This window comes from Bombyx mori, chromosome 21 (assembly GCF_030269925.1).
Source record: "Bombyx mori chromosome 21, ASM3026992v2".
In the NCBI taxonomy this organism is placed as follows: domain Eukaryota; kingdom Metazoa; phylum Arthropoda; class Insecta; order Lepidoptera; family Bombycidae; genus Bombyx; species Bombyx mori.
Window position 1 is genome coordinate 11,590,846 of NC_085127.1, and position 9,141 is coordinate 11,599,986.

Here is a 9,141-nt window from a genome sequence, read left to right on the forward strand (position 1 = left end):
AACAGACGACAGTTGTTACAGATATAGTAAGTGATTACGTGTATAATGAAGTTAGACGCGAAAGTTTGAAACAATTCGAAATATATCTGAAGACAGGCAGACGATGGGTTATCTAAAATGAATTGCTTAGTGTACCACAGATTTATCTATCCTAAGGTCTAATTCCTGTGATATTGTCTAACGGCGGTCATATACATAGAAAAAGAGACTGCTTTGCTGCAGAAATAGACCTGCTCATGTGGACTTAATTAGTTGAGTCTCAAACAAGGATGCTATCATTAGATTTAAGAATGTTTTTTACTGCTTTCGTTGTATGTGTTATATGATAATTTAAGTGTCAACCATAAGTAAAAGCTTAATCGCATAAGATATACGCAAACGCATAGCATTTTTTAAATAGTAAAAATATTACAAAAACTGCTGATATGACGATTATCTTTAATGCTTTGTTTAGTTTCATTCAAAGAATGTTTAGTTTTTTTATCCACGAAGCGTCTAATGCGACGTCATATTCGCGAATCACCGCCGAACAGAAAATAAAGTTTTCCCCGCGATTAGGAAGGAGTTCAAAGTGAGAGTTTTGTCATCGAGGTATTGTCCCGTGATGGGCTCTTTAATAACTCTCGTTTTGATCATGTACTAACGCAGACGAGCTGTGTGGCTTTTTTGTTTGTTCAACCGCGACTTGTCGAAATAAAATAAAGTACCTAAAGTAAAGTAAAGTAAAAATAAAATGGGCTGAATGAATGTCGAAATATCGCACGTTCTAAGCAGTGTCGGATAGACTGGTACAGTGTTTATTAAAATCAAAAAGTTAGTACAGGATTTAGTGAAATACTTTTTTTTTATTGCTTAGATGGCTGGACGAGCTCACGGCCCACCTGGTGTTAAGTGGTTACTGGAGCCCATGGACATCTACAACGTAAATACGCCATCCACCTTGAGATATAAGTTCTAAGGTCTCAGTATATTTACAACAGCTGCAACGTCCTTTAAGCCGAAACGCATTATTGCTTCACGGCAGAAATAGGCAGGGTGGTGGTAACTACCAGTCAACGTTTGTAATATCCACTAGGCAAGACTAGTTTTCGGATGCGTTCAATATCTTTGTATTGGCATATATGTATGTTTATACATAAAGCAGGGACATACCTACAGTGTATAGCTAGCTGGCCTAAAATTTTCATTCTGGACATTATTTTGCGTGGTTCCAATTGTATTTTCAAAAGTAAAAAAATTATAAAAGTATTATAGTACTGTTTGTAACGGATTTAATATCATTCCGCAGGAGAGCCATGTGATCACACAGAAAACACACTGTCGGACGCTAGCATGGTGTATTTTCTTCCCTACGTAATCGTTGGTAGCCTTAAGGGCTCACGGGCTCATCCTAAGAGAACTGTTAACATAGCCTAGCAAAGGCGGTGCTTCGCTGAATATACTACTGGATCAGAATCGCGACCCATTGAGAAGATCCGGCGAGAAACTCCGTGGATCGACATGGTGTATAATTACGCGCGTTTTTTACTTCATGCCACCCATAATCTAACCCAGTGGAAGATGGAAGAACGTCACATGTGGTCGCGGTCCTCAGTAGTGAGGGAACGATATAGAAGAAGAAGTTTAGTTCAGCAAACTGAAGATAAAGCTAAATAAAAAAAAGGTTTAAAAAAAAGAGAAGATAATAAATAAGGGGAGCAACCCTGATTTCCATAGCGAAGAGCGAGAGATTTGAAACCGTTGTTTTGCACTTTTTAGTAATTGAATTAAATGAGAAACGTCTACAATGGCTTATCTATTTAAAATTTCATAAACGAAACGCGAAAAGTGTGAAACTCTTACAAACAATACATCATAACAAGCTGCAAACAGTCCCAAGTTCCATCCGTCTTGGACGACATACTTTGAATAATTAATTTTATGGGAGGGTCAGTCCGTCCCTCTGGCGCACCCGGATCTGTAGTTCATATTTAAAGTCTTTAAATTGATTTTAATACGTATAATTAATAATGAAATTTAAATATTCATTTAAAAAAAATATGTGTGGTGTCGTGGGACACCGGATAGGAACGAATTTCCTTATTAAAAAAATATTAATTTTAAGTTCTATTCGAGGTATAAAGAAAATAATTATTCGGGTATACATTTTTTACTAACTACTTAAAACTATGTTATTTTTTGTACGTTATTAGAAAGTTTATTCATACACTGTGTGCATTACTAATAAAAATCTTACGTTACGGACGTTTTTCCCCGGTTAGGGTACCCCTCCGCATCGTCCCATAAGGAACTTCGTCCCAAAATAATCTCTATTTATAGCTTAGCGCAACATTTGAGAATAGCTGGATCGATTTACTTGACACATTATTGCTGAATGATTTTCAGAGCTCGACTTTAGTCTTTGGGGAAAACTTCATTCTCGCTATACCAGTTTCTCTAATGCGTAAGATCGGCCAAATCATGTTGCCAATGAGAATGTCGGGCAGCAACTTCGGCGTACCAAATTTACCGGGTATTACAGAACAAAAATAAATTAGGTATTAAAATTATATTAGTGACGTTATCATATTCTGTTCTGGTATAAAATAAAATGCGTCTTCCAAACTTAAACTGAATATTTAAAATTGTTGACGCTGTTGAATATTCGAAGGCGTATTCTAAACACGCCCGTGCGTGGGTTGCACAGTCAGGTTTCGATTGCAAGTCTCTATTTGGTTGGTGGCCTTGATATTTATACGATTAAGCTAAAAACAAATCACAATCGTAATGTCAACTATAGATAGCGTCTCGAAGGTCCAATCATCGCTAATCAAGCTCTATTGAGAGTGGCTTTTTATGAACTCTCCATGCTCGGTTACACTTATTGATAGATTCTTGAGATGTGCGCGCTCCTTGGCACATACCATTCAATGTAAAATTGTTTCGTGAATACATTTATAGTGCGTAGAAAGATAATAAAAAGAGCTGTCCCATTGTGGTACTTGATCTTTTCATGTAACCACAATTGAACTTTGAATTAAAAGTTGCAGTATTTTTTTATTTTTATTGCTTAGATATGTGGACGAGCTCACAGTCCACCCGGTGTCAAGTGGCTACCGGAGCCCATAGACATCTACAACGTAAATGCGCCACACACCTTGAGATACAAGTTCCAAGGTTTCAGTATATGTAGTTACAACGGCTGCCCCACCCTTCAAACCGAAACGCATTACTGCTTCACGGCAGAAATAGGCAGGGCGGTGGTACCTACCCGTGCGGACTCACAAGAGGTCCTACCACCAGTATAATATTATAGTAAGTTGTTTTAGTAGATATAAAAAGATATAAAATAACTTGACCTTCCATGTTTGTCTTAAGCATGGACTTTCTCTGATAAGGGTATAAGTAAAAACCTCCAAGAGATAAGAACACGTTGAATGTACACCCTTTTGTTCCCTTAGATGGCTTACAGCCCATTTGATTTTATCCGTTACCATCGCTCGTGTACATGTCATAGACAAAGTCAAGCTGCTCCCTAGCGAATTTTTTCAAAAAGATATTGTCTCTAGCCGGGATTCGAAATCCTGTGTTACAGTAACCACTAAGCCAACATAGTAGGATAGAATATTTTAGTTTTTAAGCCTTCTTTAAAAATCCGTTATTGTTACAGCTTAACACGTTGACTGCCACGTTTTTTTAATTTTTTATTGCTTAGGTTGGTGGACGAGCTCACAGCCCACCTGGTGTTAAGTGGTTACTGGAGCCCATAGACATCTACAACGTAAATGCGCCACCCACCTTGAAATATAAGTTATAAGATCTCAGTATAGTTACAACGGCTGCCCCGCCCTTCAAACCGAAACGCATTACTGCTTCACGGCAGGAATAGGCAGGGCGGTGGTACCTACTCGCGCGGACTCGCAAGAGATCCTACCACCAGTTTAAGTGTAGGTCATCGGTGCCCTACGCGGCGCACTAAAGTAATTATGTCGATTTCTCTCTTCGATCTTCTTACTAAGGTGCCAGAATTTCTACTAGATTCCGGGAAAGATGAATCTGAAGATACTGAGAATGAATCTATTTCTAAGCGTCCGAAAAGACTATAACACACATTGACATTTTGTAGTCGTCGTGGCCTAACGGATAAGACGTCCGGTGCATTCGTGTTGAAGCGATGCACCGGTGTTCGAATCCCGCAGGCGGGTACCAATTTTTCTAATGAAATACGTACTCAACAAACGTTCACGATTGACTTCCACGGTGAAGGAATAACATCGTGTAATAAAAATGAAACCCGCAAAATTATAATTTGCGTAATTACTGGTGGTAGGACCTCTTGTGAGTCTGCGCGGGTGGGTACCACCACCCTGCCCATTTCTGCCGTGAAGCAGTAATGCGTTTCGGTTTGAAGGGTGGGGCAGCCGTTGTAAGTATACTTGAGACCTTAGAACTTGTATCTCAAGGTGGGTGGCGCATTTACGTTGTAGATGTCTATGGGCTCCAGTAACCACTTAACACCAGGTGGGCTGTGAGCTCGTCCACCCATCTAAGCAATAAAAAAAAAACATACAAAAGAAGGTGAATTTAGGTAATCCAGGCGCCTTAATAACAGAAATCGACATAATTACTTCAGTGCGCCGCGTAGGGCACCGGTGACCTACGCGTCAGTCAGTGCGTTAAACAACGCTTGTAGTTTAATAATTAACGTTTGATTTCATGCATTTTCCGAGTTCCAGCAAAGGACTAAACCACAAAGACACTTTTACAAACAATAAAAAAAAGGTCTTTAATTAAAATATTCGGATGGTCGAGATGATGGATCGAGTCGGAAACTCTAATTGATGGGTTTTGTTTGTACCGGCCTTTTTAATTATCATGATACGGCTTTTCACATTGACCGCTCGGGGTGTATTGAAACATAGAGATTTTGATTATAAGCAGTGAATTGCGAATGAAATCTTTTGAAGAATAATTTTTCAGTTTCATGAAATAAAAGTTTTTCGTTAGTTTGGGTTAGCGAGACCCAGTTCTATTATACTATAATATTATACTATAATAGAACTTATATTATATTATATCAACTTATATTATACTATAATAGAACTAGTAGAAATATAATATGTATATCTATAGTAATTATAGCCATCTTAAAGCAAGCCATAGATAATACATATAAATTAGTTAAAGATAAGCAGCTCAAGCACTCAACAAAAATGTTTACGGGCGTCGGCCACTAGATGGCTTCGCTTCGATTAGTTTCTCATTGCTCCTATAGATGGCGGTAACATATTACCTATCCTATATTTTATTTTTAATGAAGTATTTTGTGAATTTGTCTATAAAAATAAAGACTTGTATGATCTATAATTTTTTTATTTTGTGTGTTTAGTTATCCTCCTTCAGTCGATCGCTCATTGCTGAGCATCGTGATGCGCCCGCCTGTGACCTTTTTTTGTAATTTGTAGCCACTTATGTCGGTCTGTGGCACAATGAAGTGCGTGGCTCAGTCTCATGTCCAGACACTCACGACACTTGGTCACTCCATCTTTTTCGGCTACGACCTCTGGATCGTCTTCCATCCACTTTACCCGTCACTATGAGTCTCTCCAGGTTGTCAGAGGGTTTTCTTGCTATATGACCAAAGTATTGGAGCACTCTATATAGACATTTGGTGGATAGCCTCTGGTCAACTTTTAGCTCGTTGAGGATGGAAGCGTTCGTCCGGAAAGCCGTCCAAGGGATGCGCAACATGCGCCGCCAGCACCACATCTCAAACGCGTCTATGCGTCGCCTGTCAGATTCTTTCAAGATCCAGGTCTCAGCCCCATACAAAAAGATTAAGAAAACGAGCGTCTCAACAATTTGCACTTTCGTTTTCTTGAGTATGTTTCGATCTCTCCATATTTTGTTTAGCTGGCTCATAGCGGATTTGGCCATTCCGATGCGTCGCCTTATTTCGGTTTCCGATCCACCTCTATTGGAAATAATCGAGCCGAGGTACACGAAAGTCTTGACGATGTCGTATTGGCCAAGAATATTATTCTCGTTAAGGGTGCCGTATTTATCCACGATCATGATCTTTGTTTTGGACTGGTTGATCTTTAGTCCCATTTCCTCGCTAACTATAACCAGACGTCGCAGCAGCTCATCCATTTCCTTTTCTGATGACGCCACTAATGTGGTATCATCAGCGTATCGTAAGTTCGAGATCTTTACGCCCCCAACTGTGACGCCACCATCCCACTCCTCTAGGGTTTTGCGCATTATGTATTCGCCATAGATGTTAAAAAGTATGGGCGAGACGATGCAACCCTGGCGCACTCCTTTCTCAAATCGGAACTCTCTTGATTGTGCTGGGCCGATCCGTACCGATCCCCGTCCCGACAGGTACAGGGCTCTCATCAGCTGAATCAGATGCATGGGAACGCCCATGTCCTTAAGCACGTACGATAAATGCTTCCAACCAACGCAGTCAAAGGCTTTTTGGTAGTCGACGAAGCATAGAACGGCCGGGATGTTATACTCATAGCACTTTTCTATGATAAGCCTTACGTTGAGTATCTGTTCGCGAGTACCCTTTCCCTTAACAAATCCTGCTTGTTCTTGTGGAATTTGCCAGTCTAGGAAGTGTCTAAGCCTTGAGTTAATGACATGCAGCAGTACTTTGCTAGTGTGTGATATCAGGGCAATCGTTCTATAGTTGTCACACCTCCTGGTAGAGCCTTTTTTGTGTAATGGCAGTATCGCAGAGTGAGTCCAATCCTTCGGCCATTCACAGCTTCGCCATATTGAGTTGCATAAGTCTACAAGTTTCGCAACTCCCTTCTCTCCGAGGCCCTTCAAAACTTCGGCGGTAATATTATCGATGCCGACTGCCTTATTTGGTTTCAATTTTCCAATAGCGGCAGTTACTTCTGTGTATAGAATATCCGGCTCCAGCTCCATGTTGTGTATATTGCATCCTTCCAGAGGATCAGAACCATCCATAGCGTGCTCAAGATGATACAAATCAGCGCAATATTCACTCCATCTCTCTGCAACTTTATCGATCTCCGTGATGATTTCCCCATCTCTATTCTCAATTGCCCACGACTGAGCGTTAAACTGTCGTGTTAATAGTCTTACTTTTTTAAAAAGATCCGCTGTTTGATATTTTTGCGCGTGTTGTTGTACTTCTGCACAAATACTCGTGAAGAAGCAGTTTTTGTCCTTCCTACAAAGTCTTTGGATGTCTTTGCACAAACTTCTGTACGTTGCCTTTTCGGCGGGTGTTGTAAGACCATTTGCTTTGAGTTTCCTTCTTTCATCAATGATGGTCCAGGTATCCTCACTGACTCAACTTTAACAACATATAAGCTTAGGGGCATCCGCTACAAGATGTCGCTAGTTGCCATACAAAAAAATATGTCTCAAAGTATCGCAGTTTTAGGGCCCTGAAACAAGCTTTGTAAGATCGTTATGGAGGCTGCGATCTTAAAATAGTTGGCAGTATTCACATCGTAATGTCTAAAACCCCAATACTAATTCAACATCAATCGGGCCGTAAGCATGTCATCCGGTCTGTATAACAAAAAAGCCTTACCTTTCATGTAGCATCCGTTTAATAACCATTTCCTTTATCCTCGAAGAGTCCTCAAAGAGAGCAAGCAGGAGACCATTATTAAAATTTCCTTCAAAATAATCCGAATACAAAACACAATATCAAAATTTCATATCATTTTAATCTTAATTCGACTTATTAATGTCTTAGGAGGGCTCTTTGGTATCGCAATAAGAACCTTCGCACATGGTTTCTGCGTTGGAAAACAGCCTTTAAGCATATGAAAACAAAAGCTATTCTATTAATCGATTTGCAGTCTATTTTGCTTTGACGGTGCGATACGAAAATCCGAACGCAGGTAAGTTCAAAGATATCTTCAGTCTTTTCTGAAAATATGATTTAATTAGGTCGGGATAAGACGGCTTCAATTTTACCAAATCGCTTCGTTTGTGTGCTCGTAAATTATGTCTTTCGCGAACAAAGCCGAGTGAATGTATGTAGTTTGTATTGCGTGTTATCCGTCTTGTATATGAGAGTTTAATGAATTATTCGTACTAGAGGGCCCGCAATAGTCGAAATTCGACTATAATTAATTGGAATTGTAAGTTTGTACACTATTGTGATTGAATTTTATACTTCTATAATCACAAATTTCGCCAAGACTACACTATAAAAAATATTAACAAAGACAAACAATATTTAATCTATTATCAATTTGACAACAGACGTCAAGAACAAAAGTTTGACAAGAAATAGTATGTATGCGTGTGTGCGTCAAATACATGGTATGTAGTGTATGTTAATGTAATGTTTTCTTTATTGATTTAATGTATCTATCTTTTATGCATTATTTAAAATAAAAATTGGCATTGTGCACTTCTTCTCTATATTCTCTATAAGTGTGGAAAATTTCATACTCCTCCGTCCGCGCAATTTTCGTAAAAAGGGATACAAAGTTTTTGTTTCACGTTTTAATATATAGACTAGCTGACCCGGCAAACGTTGTGTTGCCTTAAATAGGATTTCTAGGGAAATTCTACTGTAGAAAAAAAAACCTCATTTAAACACATAATACCTCATTATAAACAAAAAAAATCATCCAAAAATTTAAAATAAAAAATAAATGTTTGGGTTGGACAACCCTTTTCACTTAGGGGTAAAATAGATAGTAGCCGATTCTCAGACCTACTGAACATACTATTGATACACAAATAAAACCAAAAAAACATGTCTGAAAAATGTATAGTATTGTATAGCTCTCAAATATATAGTGTATAATCTATGATGTATAGTGAGTAAGACAGGAGACCGGCTTCGTCCTCATCCCTACTACGTGATGTTTGGTGGATGAGTGGTGACACCTGGCGGGGATAGCTGATCGATTGATAATTGATCAGTAGTCGACCGGCGAGGGCGGGAGATCAAATTCAATTTTAAAAAATCATAACTAAAGGAACTTGAAATTATAAAATCTGAATAAGAATTTATCGTACTACAATTATAATATTTGATTGCGATCTTGCAACCTTATTGCGGATTTGTGCATAGAATAAAAAAAAAAATCGGGATGGAAAAATAAGGGTTGATCGTATAAGAGTGAAAATTGAGAGTAATATGATTTT